General features: G+C 40.4%; 1 pseudogene; it reads right to left on the bottom strand.

Annotated features, from left to right (window-relative positions):
• Window positions 1-23,037, bottom strand: part of LOC125261142 — a 49,886-nt pseudogene extending 26,849 nt beyond the window's left edge.
• Window positions 23,038-23,897: the final 860 nt, after the last annotated feature.

Here is a 23,897-nt window from a genome sequence, read left to right as displayed (position 1 = left end):
TCCGGGGAGGCAAACAGGTCTACCTGGGCCTCGCCGAAACGCTGCCAAATCAGCTGGACCGCCTGGGGGTGGAGCCGCCACTCGCCCGCAAGTGGAGGCTGCCGTGACAGCTCGTCGGCTGCACGGTTGAGCACACCTGGGACATGAGTGGCCCGAAGGGACCTCAGATACTTCTGACTCCACAACAAGAGATGGCGGGCGAGTTGCGACATGCGACGGGAGCGTAGACCACCTTGACGGTTGATGTACGCAACGGCCGCAGTGCTGTCTGAGCGGACTAGAACGTGCTTGCCTGACAACAGCTTCTTGAAGCGGGCCAGCGCAAGACGTACCGCTAGCAACTCGAGGCAATTGATATGCCAATGCAGCTGAGGCCCCGTCCAAAGACCTGCCACTGCATGCCCGTTGTACGTGGGCCCCCATCCCGTGGCAGAGGCATCTGTGGAGACCACAGCGTGCCTGGACACTTGTTCGAGGGGTACTCCGGCCCGCAGGAACGAAGGGTCCGACCACCGGACAAGGGTGCGACGGCAGCTCGGTGTCACGGGGACACGGAGCGTGCCGCACTGCCACGCCCATCTCGGGACCCGGCCGCGGAGCCAGTGTTGAAGCGGTCTCATATGAAGCAATCCGAGCGGCGTGACCGCGGCTGCAGATGCCATATGCCCCAGGAGCCTCTGAAAATCTTTCAGTGGAACCGCTGTCCTGCGCTTGAGCGAACTCAGGCAGTTCAACACCGACTGGACGCGCGCCTCGGTGAGACGCGCAGTCCGTGCAACCGAGTCTAGCTCGAGACCGAGATAAGAGATCCTCTGCCCGGGGGCGAGTTTGCTCTTGTCCCAGTTGACCCGAAGACCCAACCGGCTGAGGTGAGCTAAAACCATGTCCCTGTGTTCGCACAACTGCTCTCGCGAGCTGGCCAGGATCAGCCAGTCGTCGAGATAGTTGAGAATACGAACGCCCTGTTCCTTGAGGGGAACAATGGCCGCCTCCGCAACCTTCGTAAAGACGCGGGGTGACAGGGCCAGCCCGAAGGGTAGGACTTTGTACTGATATGCCCGACCCTCGAACGCAAACCGGAGGAAGGGTCTGTGTCGAGGCAGAATCGAGACATGAAAGTACGCGTCCTTCAGGTCTATTGCTGCAAACCAATCCCGGGGACGGACGCATTCGAAAATGCGTTTCTGCGTGAGCATCTTGAACGGCATCTTGTGAAGATACCGGTTCAGGACGCGCAGATCCAGGATTGGCCGTAGCCCACCACCCTTCTTTGGTACAATGAAGTAGGGGCTGTAGAACCCCGACTTCATATCGGCTGGAGGGACCGGCTCGATTGCATCCTTCGCCAGGAGGACAGCAATCTCCGCCCGGAGAACAGGTGCACTGTCCAACGACACCTGAGTGAAGTGGACACCCCTGAAAACCGGGGGACGCCGGGCGAACTGAATCGCATAGCCGAGTCTGATAGTGCGAATGAGCCAGCGGGACGGGCTGGGAAGCGTGCTCCACGCCTCCAGACTCCGAGCCAGCGGGACCAAAGGCACCACAGACGCACCGGGGGTGGGGCAGCAAGGCAGAGAGGGACCCGACTCGGACGGCATGGGAGCGGCCCGGAGTGAGGTCGGACTCTGCGAGGCAACAGTGCGAATGGGAGACGGCGCACGGGACGCGGTCTGCGCCACCACACTGTCGCCTACTGGCGAAATGGGAGGGGGTTGCGAGTGGCGAGGCGGGGCCTGGCACACTGGCAAACGCGCCCTCTTGTGACCTGGAGTTTGAGGAAACTGCTCTTTTTGTGGCAAAGTGGGTACCGCTGGACTCCGGAGAGCCAGCGGCGGTAGATGGACAGACGCCACAAAATCCCTCCGGCCCTCCTCCGGGGGTGGGAGAGCAGATGGAATACTCTCCCGAAGGGCAGGAACCTTCCGCTCCAGGTCGCCCGTCTCAGGGCCGAGTTTTCCCCGACCGCTTGCCACCTGGCTTGGCAGAGACGGGCTGGGCACCACGTCCGCGACCGGCACCCTGCTGTTTGGCTGGTGTAGGCTGCTGCTTTGCCGACTTAGCAGGGGCGGAGGAAGACGCAGGCGGGCGCCCTCGGCGACGAGCGGGCTGAGGCTGAGCCACGGGCGGCTGGGTGGAGGCAGCAGCGGACCGCCGTGGCATGACATGTCTGATAGCCTCAGCCTGCTTCTGTGCAGCGGAGAACTGTTGGGCACAGCTCTCCACCGCGTCGCCGAAAAGGCCGACCGGAGACACGGGGGAATCCAGGAACCGATGTTTGTCGGTCTCCCTCATGTCTGCCAAGGTCAGCCAGAGGTGGCGTTGCTGGACTACCAGAGTAGACATCGCCTGGCCAACAGAACGCGCTGTCACCCTCGTTGCCCGGAGGGCAAGGTCAGTGGCAGCGCGCAGCTCCCCAAGCAGCTGTTGGTCAGGACCTTCCTGGGGCATCTGCGACAGCGCTTTTGCCTGATAGACCTGCAAAAGGGCCATCGCGTGCAGGGCAGAGGCAGCCTGCCCACAGGCACTGTAAGCTTTCTCAGTCAGACCGGCTGAGAATTCACAGGCCTGGGACGGGAGACGCGGCTCACCGCGCCCGCCAGCGGCCGTTGGACACAACTGCATCGCAACAGACCGCTCGACTGGCGGGAGCTTCGCGTACCCCCTGGCTTCCCCGCCGTCCAGGGAGGTGAAGGCGGACGAGGGACCAGGCCCTGTACGAGCCCCATACGGAGCTTGCCAAGACCTGGTCACCTCATCGTGTACTTCCGGGAAGAAAGGCATTGGGGCGGGACGCTGGATTTGACCAGCGCGACCCCCCCCAAGTACCAATCGTCCAACCGAGATGGGCCGGGACAGGGTGGAGGGTTCCACTCAAGCCCGACGCACAAGGCGGCCCGGGAGAGCACAGCCGTGAGCTCGGGATCCGACTCGGGCCACGCTACCGTCCCGGGCGGCAGCGCGTCCGGATCTTCCTCCCCCGAGGACTCAGGCTCACCTTCCGATGCAGCAGTCGACATCCGATCCGCCGCCGGCACACCAAAGGTAACGGCTGGACAGTCCGTAGAGGGCCCAGCGGAAACCAACGGTGGCACGATGGGTTGCGGTGCTGATGAGGCGGCAGGGGCCCGAGGAGCGTTTCCGCTCGGCGGGGAAGCCCTGACCGTAAGCCTCAGGTCACCCTTCCTATACACCGCCGAACCGTCATTCCGGCCCGGGCCGGAAAAAACGGTCGAACGGGGCACAGGGGAGGGGGCCCCCGCTTCCTGAGACTTCAGGAAGGAGAGTCTCGACCTCAGCACCGCGATGGGAACATGAACCATTCACAAAAGCTGCTTCAGCGTGCTGAATGCCCAAACACGAGATGCAACGATTGTGCCCATCAGCAGGGACCAGGGAACGACCGCACCCATTAACGCACAGACGAAATGACATACTGTCAGGGTTCGTCTGTAAAGCTCTTTTAGAAGGGGAAAACAGTCAACTCGCTCGTGCCGAAGCACACAGGGAGTGACGCGATGTGCCAGGTACACCACTCCCTGGACACATCGAGGAACCGGCCCAAATCGCAACACACACACTTTCACTCTAGGCGTGTGCTGTGAAAACAGCAGTTGAGAGCTATAGCTCGGATCCTCGGGAGCTCGCGACCTCGCTGTAGCACCGTTACACCGGCACACACGGCTTGCTGTGAATCCTCTTCGAGGCAGTTTAGTTCACACAAACAGTCTTCTTAAACAGGACACCACTGAATGGCTCCGAAGCGAAAGACAGAGTGCGATTGCATCTGCTTCCTATTTATATACACCTGTCGGGGGCGGTGCGCATTATGCAAATATCGCACGCCAATTCCATTGGCTTGTTTTAGTTTACACGAAGCTGATAGGGCTCTCTAAGCGATATCCCAATTCGTCGGTCACTACTGACGTACGTCGAACGTGACCGACTGAAAGGGAACAACAAAAACATGAGGATTCATTGCATCATGCAGCGCTTCTGTGAACGGATTCGATTCATTTTTGAGAAGTTCACGGAAAGGCATTGCTTTTCTTTATTTTTCAAGCAATTTTTTATTGTGTGAGTACAAATAATAGTTACAATAATAGTTATACCTACACAGATTCGAATGGTGTTACTCTTATGACCATAAATGTCTGAGTATTTTAAGTTGTTTACGCTTTTATAAGAACATTCAAGTGAACGCGCCGGCGCCATATCAGTTTTAGTAGCTACCTACTATAACTTGACATCGCAGCCTGTTTATTGTCAAAATAAAATACAGTCAACCAAATACAGAAAAAGTTCCACTGCTCATTTTAAATAGTCTGTGTACAATCAGGGCAAACATTCTTAACTCTACGTCATTCTTAAATTATACCTTAAGCTGTACCTTAATGTTAATACGTGTTTCCCGAAACGTTCTTATACCTTCTATAAGTCATACTTTCGTAAGGCTGGTCTGGACCACTCTTAACTATACCTTATCACTGCTGACAGTCTATACGAATATAATTCTGAAGTTGTAATGCACCCAGTGTTCAATTAGGATTATAGCAAAGAATAAAATGCAAAGATTCACATCAAATGTGCTTTAGCTCTGATCCAGAGAAAGACGCGCTCAGCTCTTGTCATATAGGGTGAATTGCCCTAAAGTGGGACACCTAAGGTTTAGTGTTTGTAGGTCCCGCATAAATACATGAATGTCAGTGAAACTATAGGTTATCTGAAGCTGTGGTGCCATGTGATCAAAATCACATAGCCTCTCAAATGTCCAGTCATATATGAGACTGTAGCAATCATCAAAAAGGAAGGACCTTGTGTGAAAGCCACCCAAAGGTCAATGACATAGAGTTTTGACAAACTTGACATTAAGGAGTATAAATTAATTTTAAACAAAAAAATCATGATATCTTTTGGCCTAATGTGCTTATGAAATGTATGTCCATCAAAAAATACTATAACATTGTATGTGTAAACTATATATTTTATATTTTTATCAAATTTCCTAGTGTCCCACTTTAGGAAATGTGGTTTCAAAAAGTGGGACAGTATGATTGCCTAATGTGGGACAGTACTTTAGTCAGTCAAAAATGTGTATTGGGGCATGGTTTGTGGGACAAAAATGGTTATTTACAGTGTTTTAGTGTTGTTGTGCAATAATAGAATGATTGTGTGTGTTTGTTGTTTAGTGAAATAGAAAACATTATGCCAAATAAACATTTATGCAGTTCGCAGCATTTTTATGAATTTTGACTCAATGTTAAATCTAGCCTAAAGTTTGTTCAAGGTTTTTTTTTATTTATTTTTTGCAGGTTGCAAGATTTTATATTTTGCCTTCAAATAAGCCTAGGCTATATGTTGAAGAGAACAGTGAAGAATTCTGACTGTGCATTTAATTATTTTCTATATATTACATAACATAGCCTATGAAAATAGTTGCCTAATGTCTTTACAATAAATGCATCAAAACTATCATATTGTATTATTTTTCTGATGATGTTCAATTATCAATCAATCCATCCATAACCAAGATAATTACTAACTTAAGAAGATTTTTACTATTCTGCATGAATCAATTGATTTTGGCCTTTTATTGTAGACTTTGGCCTTTTCATAGACCTTTTATTATTATGATGATTATTATTATTATCATCATTATCATTATTATTATCATTATTCTTATTATTATCATCAAAGATTCTGGCCTTTTATCATAGAATTTTCAGTGTCCCACATTAGGGATACAACTGTCCCACATTAGGAAACACCAGATAGTTTTAGACGACTTGCACTAAGAGCACTAATATTTCTATAATTTCTTTTATGACTGTGTTCTCTCCATTTTATCTTTTGATTTGATTAGGAGACATCCTGGGGTTTTTAAAATGGTATTGTGTGTGAATTTAATGTTTTGGCTACAAATTGCAATATGTCACAGAAGTCTGAAATGCAAAAAATGTCCCATATTAGGGCAATTCACCCTATCACAACTATATTTAGTGTTTTCAACCCCACATCAGGTTTATTTTAGGTTTCAGTCATTTAAATACACATATGAATGAGGTACTAGGCTATATAAAAATACATTTAGCCTATAGTTTGTTAAATTCTGATGTCTAGCCTATAGAAGCTGCAATAATAACCCTTTCAATTATATAATTTGACGAAGTGTTTTATTAATATCAGATACACATTGTGTATGAAACATTAAAGTTTACTCTATTCTTCTCCCAGTTCACCAGCCACATACTTTAATGTATTTCGGGGAAAATTAATTAAATCCGACAGCTCCGAATTGCGGTGCAAACTCATCGCGCGACAAAAATTCACTTCCACATATTTTACAATCAGAATATATCATAAAATGCATGGTGTAGTTAACAAGTTTGTGAATATTTTGAATAACAAAGGAAAAACGATATAAGGGTGTTTCTGCAACTACGGGCACTTTTGACTGTCCCATTTTTTTAAAAATCAACCTCTATGAATTTACATTTTAACCATCACAGTCTGTAATACATATAAAAATGTACACAAAATTGAATGTAAGATTTTAATCTGGAACATGTTTATTTTTTTTTTGTTTTTCGGGTCATCTTCTTACAAATGGTCCTTACCGCAACATTACAATAACGTTCATTTTATACATTTTACTTTATTAATTTCTAAAAAAATGTAATATATTTAAATAGCTTTTACAAATTTTATGCAGTTTTGTAAATACTAATGTAAAAAAATAATATACAAAATAGGGAATTTCATGTTTTTTTCTATGCCATGTAAAAAAATTACAGTAACCTTAGATGTCAATTGTTTCCATACACACAAAATATAACATATTTAACTTTTTATGACAGATGTTGCAATTTCAATGTGTAACTCATTTCAACTTAAGTGTTAAAATATTTTTTTGCAAATGAAACTGTAAAAAAAAATAGAAATAGGGCAGTGCTGCGGTAATGACATCTTGTGTCGGTAAGGACACAATGTTAAAGTGCCACGAAATCAAAAACAGGCTACTGTAGAGACCAACAGTGAAAGAAACAAACAAAAAGAAATTAACAGACATTGCATGTGTAAGATAGTAGCAGTTTTGTAGTAAATAACACTTTTAATGAACTATTTTAACTCTTTCAACTGCTTCGGAAATTAACTGCATCTCTTTTAACTGCATCTCACCACAACGTTACATTTTTGTACCATACCGAGTTACATCTCATTTCAGACTGAGAAGTAATCTCATTGTAACATTTAGGCTTTTGGTACATGTACAGGTAACTAATTAAAACGAGAACAGAGTTCCTTCCAAACTGAGTCAGTAAGCTTCATGTGTCACAACATTCTCATGAGTGTACCAGATCACATCATCCTTCATTGGCCAGAAAAACCTATTGGCCCCAACCCTGTGCATTGTTTTGACCAAAGCACAACTTTGAGTATCAACATCTTGGATGATGCCTGGATATGGGTCATTGTCATACACAACGACACACCATTTACCAATCAGCCCCTCGTTGACATCAGAAATGGTTTTTATCGCATTGACATCCTGGAATGACAGATGATGCTGATGGAGGGCTCCTGTGGAAGGCTCAGATGCACAAGCAAAGGTGACGCACTGTGGGCTGAAGCAGGTGCATGGATCTGGGTTTCTGCAGAAGCAGCTCAGCTCTCTCCACATGATTTGCCCAGAGACTGATGTGTGGATCTGAAAAATATAGTATTTTGGTGACTTAGTAAAATATTCTGCACAATTTTCAAACATCTTAGCCCCCTCTTAAAAGCAGCTTGCACATTAGGTAAAGGTTCTAGTGGAGCGGCAAGTAAGTCCTCATCAGATGGGGATACTGGTGGTGTGTTTGTTGATACAAACTGATTTGAGGCATTCAGTACTTTTTGTTTTGCCCTTTGTTTTCATTTATTTATCCTCCACTGCCTTCTTTTCAGGTTTTTCTCTCTTTTTTGTTAGCTGGGAGACAGTTTTTATCTGCCCACTTTCCTTTCTCTTTTTGTAGTGCTCTTTTTCCTTCTGCAGATAGTCTGCATATCTCTCTGGGTCTTTTTTCATTTCCTCTCTGCATTTTTTTGATCGTATTGTTGATGAATTTGGTCTCATCTAGGGTTAAACAATGGCATGTTAATATATATACTAATATATATACTTCAGTACTAATAATATACTGAATATTTGTAATTTAATATACAGTAAGCATTGAATTTGTCTGTACCGCAACACAAGGTCTTTACCGCAACACCTAAATTTGCTGCGGTAAAGACATGTTGCGGTAATGACATTTTGGCTAATATTTTAGCTAATTGCAGCTAGCAAGGCCTACTACACTAGTTTTAACTCTTAGCATCTTAATATACATGAATTTAACAGTAATATACATTTATTTTTAAAATTTAGTTCAAAATACACAATTATTAATCTGAATGGTAAGGACGCACAATAAATACTATGTAGAAAAGATGAGGTTTACCTTAATTTTTGGCATCTTCTGAGTGAAGTAGTGTGGTGGCCCAGTCTGTCAGCAATGTGATCATGTGATAATTTCTGTTTCCATAGAAACTAGACTTGTTTGTGTTTGATAAAATTTCATAATAAAAGCAGTGGGGCCAGAGCCATCTGTCTTTGTCAGTGGAGATAGACTAGATGTGTTAGAACAATTTAAGTATCTTGGTGTGGTCTTTGATTCACATCTTACATTTAAGCAACATGTAAAAAAAAAAATCACAAATATTATAAAATTTAACTTGTCAAATTTCCAACGTATATGGCCTTTTCTTACTGTTGAGTCAGCAAAGGCTTATATGCATGCAATGATATTTACATAACTTAATGTTATACAATCTGGTCTCATACCTTCTGGCCTTTTAACTTCTATGTGACTGCTGTTTACAGTACTTAGTCTTTGTTGTTCTGTGTAATATGTCTACATGTATGTTGTTATGTTTGTAAATAATCTGTATTTTGTGTTTTATGATACCTGCCTTAGGACAACGGATGAAATTGTGCTAATTCCAGCATATTTACACTGATGCTCATTGCTGATTTGTTGATCAATGTGTACTGTCCTAATTCAAATAAAAAATAAAATAAATAAATAAATCATATAATTAAAATAGGAAACAGCCAAGCTGGCAAAATAATATAAAATGTTTAATAGATAAATAAAATTTGTAAATGATTGTTTTGACACACCCATTTTAGATCTTGGAGTCACTACTAATGAGCTGATAACCTTAATCAGGTGTGTTTGATTGAGGGGACAACGTGCAGTGCTGGTGGGCCTCCAGGAATGTGGTTGGGAACCACTATCCTAATTGTTTACATTTTGCATAAAGTATAATAGCTGTCATCGTTCAGATTATTAATGCAAGGTTCATCCAAACTGTATTTAATGTAAAGCTCCAATTAAATTAAGATAATTATTCACTCACAAATAAATCTCTCAATGAGTAAAATTGTCTCTATTGACTACACATTATGTACAGTTGTGCTCAAAATTATTCATACCCTTTGTAAATATAATCAAAGAAGGCTGTGAAAATAAATCTGCATTGTTCATCCTTTTGATCTTTTATTTTAAAACTTTATAAAAATCCAACCGTTCATTGGAGAATAAGAATTTTAAATGGTTAATAATACTAATAATAATCTCATTGTGAAATAAATGATTTTCTATAATACACATTGCTCACAATTAATCATACCCTTTTATTCAAAACTTTTTTAACCTCCTTTTGCCAAGATAGCCATTATATGACTTCTAACAGGGACAGTCAAGTTGATTTTTTTTTATTTTTTTTATCTTTTGCTGTTTGATAGAATCAATGATGCCATGTATCTGAACAAGATGTCCTGGATATCCGGCGGAAAAATAGGCCCACAATATTCCAGCAGTACTTTTCATAGCTCTTATCTTGACAAAAAAAGAGGTTACAAACAGATTAAAAGGGTATGATTAATTGTGAGCAGTGTGTATTAGAGAAAAAAACATTTATTTCATAATGAGATTATTATTAGTATTATTAACCATTTAAAATTCTTATTCTCCAATAAACGGTTGCAGATTTATTTTCACAGCCTTCTTTGGTAATATTTACTAAGGGTATGAATAATTCTGAGCACAACTGTATGTAATGACAAGTAAGTTTATATTTTTAATTATTTCCCTGGTTCAGAAAGTAACAGTGGCTGTGATAAACTTTCACCTTATAAAGACAGTCTAATTTTGTTTCTGTCAAATATGCCTGCTCCTGAGCAAGTTTGAGCTTAATGACTTCAAAGAATCTAACAATCCTGGATCATCTCTAATCATCAACTGTAAATACTGATGATTAATTCACATACGAAAAACAAACCCCTGTTGTTTACCTGTCGATGATGATTATCATTATTAATTTAATCTCCGATCATTATTTTACAGGTGTTCACCTGTTTCCTTATTTGGCTGGTTTGGAAGGATTACAGAAAAGACACAGATGGTTGAATGGTCAATGACACAAAACAGGCAGAAGAAATACAACACAAGTACAAGGGTTAAGTTAAACATGAACTTTTCGTAGTGTCCATGGAAATGTGCAAAACCAATCTGACTGGCTTCTAGTTAATCCTGCCTGACTGTGTAGTGTCATTTTAACATAAAGCTTCCAGAGCCCTCCAAGTGTCAGTCTCCAGCGTTGCAGGCTCATGGACATGTGCTACAAAAATTCTTGGCGAAACTCTCTGCAAAAAAAATAAACCTATATATAATTTACTCATTACTACATGTGACAATAGTGTTTATAGCACCTTAAATTGTAATTTACTTTCCCTAATGTTGCTCCAGTCATGTATGACTTTTTGTTTCATGGAACAACACCTAGTTGTGAGCTGTCGACAAAGCCCTTAAGACCACAGTAGAAGTTGTAACAATTTAAAACATTAACCCCCCCCCAGCATGAAATCAGCATTACAATGTTTCCAATATGCTTCAAATGTATTATCTCCCTTTAATAGTGCTGCAGCTGCTCACCAAGGCTCTCTCAATTTAAAATGGACACACTATCCCTGACATCGCTGCCTATCACTGTTTTATTGTGTATGGGGATGTTCTTTATGTTGATTTTGAGTGATGTTGATTATTTTGTTGCTTACTGTTGTGTACATGAAGCTGAAACCATTCTTTACACTCTTTTTTTCTTATTTGATTCATTTTCGGCTGCTGTGAATGGTTACTTTTGAACTTTGTCAATGCATTATAATCTCAAATCACACAGCTGCACTCATAACTAAAAATAACCTGTAAGGAACGTTCTGGGAACGTTCTCTTTAGGTTATAAAATGAACTCAAAAAATAACCTACAGGGAACGTTCTGGGAACGTTCTCTTTAGGTTATAAAATGAACTCAAAAAATAACCTACAGGGAACGTTCTGGGAACGTTCTCCTTAGGTTGTAAAATTATCCCAAAAAAAGAACCTGCAGGGAACGTTCCCAGAACGTTCTCTTTAGGTTATAAAAATAAAACCAAACAATAACCAACAGGGAACGTTCTGGGAACGTTCTCTTTAGGTTATAAAATGAACCCAAAAAATAACCTACAGGGAACGTTCTGGGAACGTTCTCCTTAGGTTGTAAAATGATCCCAAAAAAAGAACCTGCAGGGAACGTTCTGGGAACGTTCTCTTTAGGTTAAAAAAAAGGGAACCAATAGAGAACGTTCTCAGAACGTTCTTATTTGGTTCCCCAAAAAAATAACCAAACGGGAACCATATGGGAACGTTAGGGGAACGTTCTGTGTTTACTGGGTAATAGTGCACACAATGTCCGATTCCTCTAACCAAGTTTCAACATATATTAGACGTTATGATTTCGATCATATGCGTCGGTGTAGCTATGATGAAACAACCTCATTTCGACATTGAATCGATGTCATATTTTCGACGTAATAACGTTCTGATGTACCGATCAAATAGTGAACGTTGAATCAACATTGAAATTTAATCGGCGACTGATACTGATCTTTACAACCAAAAATAAACGTTGAATCGACGTCCGTTTGCTATCTGGGAATCCATTAAACCGATGCGATTTGAGGAGCGTGTACTAATATTTTCAGTTCCATTCGCTTGCGCGTTGTTTCGAGGACACGCCCACAATAGGAGGATATCATGAATATTCGCGTAAGCGCCACCCAGTGGAACAGAATATTTCAGGAACTGAATATATTGTAACACCGGCCCGCGGGCCATTTACGGCACGCCTACTACCTCTACCCGGCCCGCAACTGATCTCAAAAATAAAACTTAATCTGGCCCGCTAAATTATTATTATTATTCTCTAGTTGCTACCTGTCTGATATGCAAAGAAAAAGTCGCCGTTCTAAGGGGCATTCACATATCGCGTCACATAAGCGGCCGCGCCGCATTCTCCTTTCCAATGCGCTTTCGCTCCTGTGGCGTCTGTCGTTGCTATGCAACCATGAGCCGCGCTCTCAATCGCTTCTATTATGAGCGCGCTTGCCTAAATTACAGTAAAAGCACTCGACTTTAAGTCATGAGCGCCGATTTAAACCACCGAAACGCGTCCGATGCAGCCATTAAATGTTACCGATGCTCAAACGGCATCTTGGACAAATGTGGCCCAGCTGTGTGAGCACAAGCGCTGCAGGTGTCTGTCAAGAAACAAAGTGTACAAATGTATTCAGGGATTGTATTTGTTCAGTACAGTGTTGTTCAGTGCAAGATTTTAATGTTATTTAAACTAACATAAAGTAAGGGAAAATACTTCCACTAGATGTTAAAAACTAATAATGTATGTAACAATGAGAGATTTTTATTTTTTTGGCAAAATAAAGTTGATATATAGCTCCAGTTTTTTTGTTTATTTCTGACCCCTCCACGCCACAAGTGTTGCTGGTTTTGTTCCTAAATTACTGATTTTTTATTCCATATATCTTGTTGGATGTGAGAAGTCGCGCCAGACTATTTCAATTAATAGTATTATATTAGTAATAGTATTATATAATTATATTACACTCTGTAACAATGAGAGAGACACTGCTGTTTACATTTAGTATGGTAAATAAGATATTTATAGTATAGGTATAAAAAATATTTTAGTAGGCCTAATGAAATTTGAAGTAGGCTAAATGAGAAATAATGCAAAGGAAAGTAAATTTTCTGAAATGTTGTGCTTTCTTGCACTTGAAGGATAATATGGCCCTCCTATGAGGTGTCAATCACAGAAACGGCCCCCCGACAATTTGAGTTTGAGACCCCTGCTTTAAGCCTTGTCTGTGAAACTGGGGAAAAGACACCTAATATAAAAGGTGACTGAATAAAATTCTTCAGTAAATACTGAAGTGTTTCACCAACATGTTTAGTTTGGTGTGTTAATTGATTTGAGACCAATTACATTTATTTAGAGAACTGTGCCAAATCGATTGAGAAAAGCTGTATAATGATTAGGATTAAATATGATAAATGACAAGTCTAATAAATCAAATTACATTTATTTTCATATTAAAAATCACAACAGACATGTACCACTCAGTTTAGTGCTTTCAAATACAATTTAAGAAGAAGGGAACAGTGAATACTGCATAGGGCCCCTGTCATTTGGAATGCAGCTAAGGCCTTGGGTTCTTCTCAATACTCAAATTGATGCTTCCTCATTTCCTTGCTCCTCTGTCCTCCAGCCTGTTACCCGAAAATCGAAATCCTCAAGCCTGTGACCAGGAAGTGAGGACCCAAATTCAGAGATGCATTTCAATGTTATTTATTTCGAAAATATAACAAAAGTCAAACTAAAACTACCCTGTAGGAGAAAAACACCAAGGCAGCAGGTAGAGTAGGGCTTGAGCACAAGGCTGGGAGCAGGACACGGCAAGGCTTGGAGCAGGGCAGGACACAACAAGGTTGGGAACAGGATAGCACACATGGAGTATATGAAGAGTTCAGATGCAAAACCCTCTAAATCCATCAGACTTCTTTTCTTTAAGATTAGCATTTTTTACCAGGCTTTTACGATCAAGTTCAGGAGTTTCATTTTAAAGGTAATGATAAGGTTATTAGCTAGTGAATAAAATAACTTTTTTTCAAAAATGTCACTCTAGACAATTTATTGGTTTTTAACAAGTTAGATTTTCTTTTGCGTCAAAACCAGCTAAATCCACTTGTGCTTTTTTTGCAAAAACCTCTAAATCCACCTATTTGGGACAAGACATGGTAAATAGTTGAAAAATCACTAAAGATGCAACTAAAAATCCTGAAAAAGATGAGAGCACTTATCACTTAAAAACTAAACAGTAGACAAACCTCTTTATACAGGGATCTAACACGTCTCTTCTATTCAGCCTCCACTTTTTGCCTCCTCTGTTTATATGGCACAGCTTCCATATGAGACAGAAGAATAGCATCTTGTTTGACTTTGTCTTTGGCGAAATAGAGCTGTTGTTTGATGTATAATAAATCCGATTCCTTCAAAGTAACGGCACTGCACGAAGAACTATTATGACCAAGCCATTTCCACTCAGGCCCGGCTCCACGGGGGGGCCAGGGTGGGCCTGGCCCACCCAATCAGAGGCTTGGCCCACCCAGAGCCATAGAGAGGCTCTGGGCCCACCCTGGCCCCACACCACATAACAGCCAATCACAAAATTAGTGCGATATTCAATTCAGGTCCAGACACGTTATTTTCTAATTTCTGCCCAACCCCCTCTTTCTTTCCCTCAGAGACAGACAGACTTAACGTTAGCTCATCCACTTCGCAACCTTTGAGGTAAACGGACGTGCTGAATTATAAAGCAATAAACGACAGTAACAGCCAATTCATTTTATTAATAAACTGTTAGTGAACTCAATTAAGACACTATAGTAGCCTAATAAAATACAACATGCACAGATTTCTTGTTCCGAAAGGACAAAAGAAAACCATTTTAGCTCACCAGGACACAGCTACCACCTCCTCATCCATTTGCGGCAATGAGGTCGGAGAAATTGATGAGTCGAGTTCATCAGCAGCTTCCGATGGTGTCAAAAGCACAAATACACTAGGGTGACCAGACGTCCCCGTTATAAAAAAACGGACAGTCCCGGTTTTTGGTGCTCCGTCCCCGACTGGAGCTGTCCCCGGAAATGTCTCCGTTTTATATCTTGTTCAAAATAATCCGCAAATACATTGCAAAAAAGTCTGGCCAGCATACAGCATAGAGGTTTCTTAATAGTGCTGTTAAAATATATATTTTTTCTAAACATATCTCTAAAATATATTAAACCGTTCAATACCGCTTCTCTACAGTATCCATATGACAGCGAGTTCACGCACATCGCAGCCTCCTGTCACTCACTCAGCGCAGCGGCAGGCCTCGAGACTCTCGTTCGGTCCGGTTGAAGCGTTTTTGTTATGATAACAACTGATATGACAACTTTAGCATTCATTCATTCAGTGTTTCCCATTAATGACCCTGTGCGCCGCCACCGTTTCATAATGAACCGAAAATTTAAAACATAAATGGTCTCTACATTGTATTTTGCCAATGAACTAAAATCGAAACCGTAATGGCTTTGTGCCTTAATAAAGCACCAAAATACAGTGATTAAGTATATATTTAGTCTGTTTGTGCTGCGTGTTTTAAAGAGAAGTGTGCACTTTGCTCACACGATCAGCTGGCGATTTGGTGATCAAAATTAAAGCTCAAGGATTAGAAATTGGCTACAAGTATTTTAATTAGTAAAGTAAAGTAGCCTAACCAATATATATAGCTATATATATATATATATATATATATATATATATATATATATATATATATATATATATAGAGTGCATTTGTTACAATAGCCTATATGGATATTACTGTCATATGTATAATTATATAGCCTAAAACATTATTATATTATTATTTTATTGTAATAATTGTTTGGCATCCTAAAACACCTAAAACGATGTAGACTTTATATCACAACTAAAAAGATGTTTGAGCCCTCTTTAATGTCCAGGTACAAGTCAATGCTGTTTCTTTGTTCAATGTGCACACTGTACATGAGTTGAAGCTCTTAATTTTGAGCTTCCAAAGTGCACCAGATTGATGCATTTAACCTTAAAATGTACAAAATTTTCTTACGGGGGTGCATGCCCCCGGACCCCCCTAGAGGAGGTATTGGACAAAACTTCTAATTTCGTACAGTATAAACAGCTCGTGCAAAAAAATTAAAATAATAAATGTTGCAAATATTATGTGTGTTATCTCACATTATATTTTGTAATGCGATTTTTTTCAAAATAGTATAATAGTTTATAACAATAACAAACAACCCTAACAATTGCCTTATCTATATCAATAGACATGTGAGATTAAAGCATTAAAATCCAACAACCTTCCACCAATCCGACCGGCCCACCTGGAATATCATTTGGCCCACCTTTCATCTCATATCTGGAGCCGGGCCTGATTTATGTCCTCATTTGCCCAAACTAATTTAAAGGCCACTCCAACAGCTGTGAACGATGAATGCAGACTCAAAATGAATTCAATTCATTTATTTTGAAAAACACACAGAACATGAACAAAACTCCAAATAAAAATAATATAATACACTCAAACTATAAATAAAAACATGTAGCCTACAGCGAAACATAAAATAAAAGCATTCAAGACGTTTTGCACTCAGTATTAAAAGCATATGCTATGCTAGCATAACATTTGGCTAAAACATATATTTCAGACGATCAAGGAAAGATACCATATAATCACAGAGGTAAAAAATATTAACAAATGTACTTAAAGTAGACTGTGGGAAATGTTACTTAACCAATCTGACGCAGTTGTTGAACTTTATTGCTATAAAACTGACGATAAACACGGAGAAATGTCGACGCTGTCCTCTACAGCGGCTTGAATGTTTTCCCGGTTGCTATGGCAACTCTAACGGCCACCTGCACTAACGTAAACATAACAATAAAAAAAGGTTTTGCGTCTTTCTAAAGTTAACTTTATACATTTTTATAAAAGCCATTTATTCGTTGTCACCTCGGAAAAATAAATTCTTCTCTCAGAAAAATTAACTTTACTCTCTTGTCAACATACTGTGGGCGCGCGCGCACTCCATTTGTGGAGGCGCACGCTGTATGTCACGTCACTATATAAAAAGCAGTCATCCATACTCTGACTTGGTGAAAAGAAACATTTTTTTTTTCCTCTTAAGGGACATTTCAGTCTTGTGTCTGACGTTTAATTACACATTTTAAATTGCAAATTCTGGTAATAATAACATAAAGAATGTGTAAATGATGGTAATGAAATTACGAGCACATTGCTGTTACGTTACCAGTAAGTCATGGAATGATATATTACGAATAGAGGACGTATCTGGAACGTCCTTGGTTTTCTAATAAAAACATCTGATTTACATGTTAAGTCAATGTAAACGCACGTCTAGACGTTCTGCGGCATGAATCAAGCGTCTAGCGCGAATCGGCCGTTGACGCGAAAATTCGCGGCGCGTTAACCAATCAGGGACTCTGCTTTGGTAGTAACGTGTTTATGACGTGATCAGCGGTGGAGACCAGAACAAAGATAGTAGTCGCTGTGTGGCCACCCTGAGCTCTATGATGTGTCGTCATATTTTTATCGAGACAGGAATAAAAAGGACCTTGCCTGGAAGAGGATAAGCAAAGAAATCGGACAATCTGGTTAGTTGTAAAATGCTTTGCATGATTTTAGCCGTTGATACTAGCCCACCTGCTAGCTAGCAAAAGATCTGTGATCTGTGAAAAGATCTGTGCAGAAAGAGATGGAAGCCCCTCCCATGACGTGAATTCGCGTCTGAACACACTTTGTTTAGACGCGCAAATAGAGCGAATTTGACGCGCATCTGAAGCGGGTGTGTCTCATACGTTCTGAAAAGTGAAGCCGCGGGCTCTTTGATCGCCCCCTGGAGGCTGGATGCAGTACAGGTCATAAATCCCGCCCTCTCAATGCAGTCGAATGAGACTTCAGTGAAAACTTAAAAATAAATTATGCTTCAAATAAAACTTTCTGAAAGATGGTTTTGGTCATTTAAGGTAGTTGTTATCACGCTGATATATATTCAATTGTTCGTTTTTGTGATGATTTAGATTTTAGCTAGCAATTTGATGCTATAAAAACGGGGCGTGTCGTCGTGATTCGAAGTTGATTGACAGCTTGTCTGAGGACTGTCGGAGCTTCGAGGGGAGTTTGAAGATGTATTAACTAACTGTTAATTTTCGATTTCTTTGTTATTTAGCACCAACAAAATGAGTTGTTCAGCAGTAAACTGTACTAACTGACCTACAGGATCTGACGGATCACTGAACTTTTTTCTGTAACATTAAATGTGGGCGTTATAAGCTAATTAATAAATGTTATTAGTTAAGATAACACACCTAATGTTAACCATGTCGGGAAAAAGCAGGTGATTGTTATCTGGCAGTTACTTATTATTTTTATGGGTATAAAATAATAATTAGCAGGACAAAACTAATGATAGCTTACTCTAATTACAGCAATCGATCTCCTGTAACGTTAGTTGAACTTGATTTAAAATGGCAGGACCGTTTCTGGCGATTTAGAGTTGTTTCTAGTGGCATATTATATTGATTTTATCTACTGAATTTGCTGTTTCAAAAATATTATTGCTCTAGAAACAGAATAGCCTATTATTTTATAGGTAGACTTTTAAATTGTGTATAATTTTTATAGTCTATTTAAAATACATGAATGATGACGCAGTCGTCTGGGCGGAAGTTTGATATCGCGACTCCGCCTCCGGCTCCACGACGATTCCTTCTGCGCATGCCCAGGCTCCAAACCTTTTTTTTTTTGACGTATTGCGTAACGTGTCAGCGCCCATTCATCAGCCCATTTTGGCTTCAGTTCAATACAATGGAAGGAAGCGGCGTCGCGTCGTCCATCTTTTTTTACAGTCTATGATCTGAAGCTTTTGACTTCAAAATGTTCAAGCGCAACTAGACGCATCTGATGCAAATTTGATGCCACAGACGCGTTCGGTGTGAACGCAGCATTAAAACGAAAGTAAAGAGTTGTGAGAAAGTGGGACCCGTGTGAGATCATCTGCATCATGTGCAGCAGCGGCAGCTTAAAGTGACAGCAATAATGCCGTCTGTCATTGAAGATAATGAAAGCACAAAGGTAACAGAGAAAATCACTCACTGCTCTTGACTAAAGAACTTTTGTAGCTTTAATAATGATTAATCTATATTTAATTTAGGCTATAAATCATGCAGTGCAGACTGTTCATTAACTACTCAATTTCTGTATTTTTCTGTTAGACTGTTTTTCTGTTAATCTGTTAGACAGGTAGGAAAGGCAGGTAAATATGACATTTATTATGGGTTAATATGAGGATTGTTCTAAGTTCACTTAAATTAAAAGTTGTTATATTTTTGTAGCCTAATAAATGTAAAAAAATTATATAGCTTTCAATTACACTGTAATGTTGAATGGCCATAATTCATGTTTAAAATTGGGGGGAAAAAATCAATTTCATCGAGACATCAGTAGCTGTAGGCTATTAGTATCAGTGATACTGGCCTTCACTCATAAAAAGATACCATTAAACAAGTATTTAAAATATACTGTCTTCATGTTGTTTCTTTGTTTTAATTTGGAGATTAACTGTGAAATTATAATTTTATATATAAATTATAAGTGTTTTAATTGCGATTAATAGTGATTAATCACCGAAAAAAACTGTGATTAATCAAGTAAATTTTTTAATCGATTGACAGCACATTTTATATATATATATATATATATATATATATATATATATATATATATATATATAGAGAGAGAGAGAGAGAGAGAGATAGATATATATATAGATATAGATATATATAGATAGATACACACACACACACACCGATCAGGCATAACATTATGACCACCTTCCTAATATTGTGTTGGTCCCCCTTTTTCTGCCAAAACAGCCCTGACCGGTCAAGGCATGAACTCCACTAGACCCCTGAAGGTGTGCTGTGGTATCTGGCACCAAGATGTTAGCAGGAGATCCTTCAAGTACTGTAAGTTGTGAGGTGGGGCCTCCATGGATCGGACTTGTTTGTTCAGCACATCCCACAGATGCTTGATTGGATTGAGATCTGGGGAATTTGGAGGCCAAGTCAACACCTTAAACTCGTTGTTGTGCTCCTAAAACCATTCCTGAACCACTTTTGCTTTGTGGCACGGCGCACTATCCTGCTGGAATACCATTTCCATGAAAGGGTGTACATGGTCTGCAACAATGCTTAGGTAGGTGGTGCGTGTCAAAGTAACATCCACATGGATGGCAGGACACAAGGTTTCCCAGCAGAACACTGCCCAAAGCATCACACTGCCTCCGCCTGCTTGCCGTCTTCCCATAGTGCATCCTGGTGCCATGTGTTCCCCAGATAAGCAATGCACACGCACCCGGCCATCCATGTGATGTAAAAGAAAACATGATTCATCAGACCAGGCCACATTCTTCCATTGCTCCGTGGTCCAGTTCTGATGCTCACGTGCCCACTATTGGCGCTTACGCTGGCCTATTTTTCCTGCTTCTAACACATCCACTTTGAGGACAAAATGTTCACTTGCTGCCTAATACAGGTACATCTCAATGAATTAGAATGTTGTGGAAAAGTTCATTTATTTCAGTAATTCAACTGAAATTGTGGAACTCGTGTATTAAATAAATTCACTGCACACAGACTGAAATACTTTGAGTCTTTGGTTCTTTTAATTGTGATGATTTTGGCTCACATTTAACAAAAACCCACCAATACACTATCTCAAGAAATTAGAATACTTCATAAGACCAATAAAAAAAAATTTTTAGTGAATTGTTGGGCTTCTGGAAAGTATGTTCATTTACTGTATATGTACTCAATACTTGGTAGGGGCTCCTTTTGCTTTAATTACTGCCTCAATTCGGTATGGCATGGAGGTGATTAGTCTGTGGCACTGCTAAGGTGGTATGGAAGCACAGGTTTCTATGACAGTGGCCTTCAGGTCATCTGCATTGTTGGGTCTGGTGTCTCTCATCTTCCTCTTGACAATACCCCATAGAGTCTCTATGGGGTTCAGGTCAGGCGAGTTTGCTGGCCAATCAAGCACAGTAACACCATGGTCATTGAACCAGCTTTTGGTACCTTTGGCAGTGTGGGCATGTGCCAAGTCCTGCTGGAAAATGAAATCAGCATTTCCATTGTTGTGGCAAAAAAATCAACTCCGACTCTACTGCATAAGAGACAAACACGTCCAATTGTCTTTAAAGCTTTTATTTCTTGCAAGAAAGGTCAGACAGGTCATACAGAAACACAAGTAGCTGCAGAGTGTAAGACCAAGAACGAAAGCTTCCCCTCACTTTTATATCTCTAACCTCCAAGGCAGAAGCCTCTGTCCTTTTACCATATTTGGAACATCTCTTAGCGGCTGTAACTTTCCACACATTGTTTAGCAGAGACATGTTTTTAACATACATCTTGCATGTCCCCATACCATATCTTGCTCTTTCTATTTCTACCATCTATGTTAACACTATGTTAAACATTACCAATTAAGCCAACATCATACCATGTTCCATAAGCATCATATTTCACAAGAATACAGGTAAAAGGCATATGAAAAATTAAAATTTCCACAACATCATAAAGCTTGTCAGCAGAAGGAAGCATGAAGTGCTCTAAAATAGAGCACCAAAAGACTTTGGTTTTCAAAAAACACAGTGGACCAACACCAGCAGATGACATTGCACCCCAAATCATCACAGACCGTGGAAACTTAACAATGGACTTCAAGCAACTTGGGCTATGAGCTTCTCCACCCTTCCTCCAGACTCTAGGACCTTGATTTCCAAATGAAATACAAAACTTGCTCTCATCTGAAAAGAGGACCTTGGACCACTGGGCAACAGTCCAGTTCTTTTTCTCCTTAGCCCAGGTAAGACGCTTCTGACATTGTCTTTGGTTCAGAAGTGGTGCATGGAATGTGACAGTTGTAGCCCATTTCCTGAAGACGTCTGAGTGCGGTGGCTCTTGATGTACTGACTCCAGCTTCAGTCCACTCCTTTTGAAGCTCTCCTAAGTTCTTAAATCGGCTTTGCCTGACAATCTTCTCAAGCCTGCGGTCATTCCTTTCACTTGTACACCTTTTCATACCACACTTTTTCCTTCCAGTCAACTTTCCGTGAATATGCTTTGGCACAGCACTCTGCGAACAGCCAGCTCTTTCAGCAATGACCCTCTGTGGCTTACCCTCATTGTAGAGGGTCTTGACGATCGTCTTCTGGACAACTGTCAAGTCAGCAGACTTCCCCATGACTGCTGTTGGGATTACTGACCTAAACCCAGTATTTATACCTTGAGAATGGTAATTTAATATGCCTGATCAGTGTGTGCGCGCGCGTGTGTGTGTGTGTGTATATATATATATATATATATATATATATATATATATATATATATATATATATATATATATATATATATATATATATATATATATATATATATATATATATATCAAGATTTTTGGAAGCATCATCATACCCTCATCAGCCATGCTGTGCAGCAGCTGATCAGCCAACTCTTGAGGAAATAAAGGCGGAACTGCAGTAATCCATCCTCTTGTGCAACACGAAGCACTTCCACGTTGTGACACACCCACTTCAAACTAATGTCAGTCAGGGAGGAAGAACTCTGTTCATCCTGAAACAAAAACTCTATGCTGAGAATAGCATTGTATAATTCTTTAATATTGTGACCAATGAATTACATTGATGATGCCTGTTGCCTGATATCTGTTGTCTTAAACAGAAAGTAGATGTTTTCTAGATGAGTCATACAGATGATTATATGAGTTTAAACAAAGACTTTATATTTAGGAAGATGGTGCACTCCTATTACTTATGAATGCGAGAAAGTGCAACACCCAATATGGTGAATAAGCCCCGCCTTCTAAGTGAAAGAGCCAATTGTTGATAAGTAAAGTCATTGCACTGCAGCTGCCATTAGAAGCTCCATGACTATGCATGCACATTGGCTGGTCTAGCATGAAAAACAAGCTTTTTTAAATGCTATTTGAACATAACAAACAAGCTTTATGAGACTGTTGTTGTCAGATTTCATTGGGGTTTTCAAATATGAAATTTAATTGTAAGCATAGTGAACAGTTTTGGAGAATTTGATGTTTCCCCATTCAAAAAGATAGGAGCTGCACTTGGATTCCTGAGAGGAGTTTCAAAGATGGCTACCGAGTGAAATGATTTGTCTTAAAGGGTCTTTGGTTTAAATAAATCATATCAAACCACCAGTAAAATATTTTATTATGCAATGCAAATTTAGAAACATTTGTCATGTCTACTTACATTTGAGGAAACTGTATTCAAATCATTACCATGTTAAACAAATACATTTAATTGTGTTTATAAAACCCACAGGACAAGATGAACACAATCTAACCTAATTCTGTGAAAATAGTGATCTGTGACATTGTATTATGTTGAATTCAAGTTTTTTGGTGTCTATTTGTCAATGCTTTTAGATTTGTGGAGTAAAAAATAGACCTACTGCTTTTATTTTGAAGTGAAAAGTTAAAATTAAACCCTTGGAGTAAGATGAGCCTCCCTGAATTGGCACAGAAGGCCCCAAGTGGCACGATGTTAATAGTGTTATTTTTAAAATTGAATACTTACTGTAATTCATGGGATTATTATTCAAAAATTCCATGAGTTATACATTTTTAGACATCTTTGATTAGACATCATTAAAACCCATAAACTGAGTGAAATCATTCAATTTGAATTCACAGTGTTGTTATTAAGACATATCTTTGAATATAGGCAATTTTATATATATATATATCTGTATAAGTCATATAATAA

The sequence above is a fragment of the Megalobrama amblycephala genome, unplaced genomic scaffold (genome assembly GCF_018812025.1).
Source record: "Megalobrama amblycephala isolate DHTTF-2021 unplaced genomic scaffold, ASM1881202v1 scaffold332, whole genome shotgun sequence".
Lineage (NCBI taxonomy): Eukaryota > Metazoa > Chordata > Actinopteri > Cypriniformes > Xenocyprididae > Megalobrama > Megalobrama amblycephala.
The sequence above is the reverse complement of the archived record's forward strand: the minus strand, read 5'-3'. Positions and strand labels throughout refer to the sequence as shown.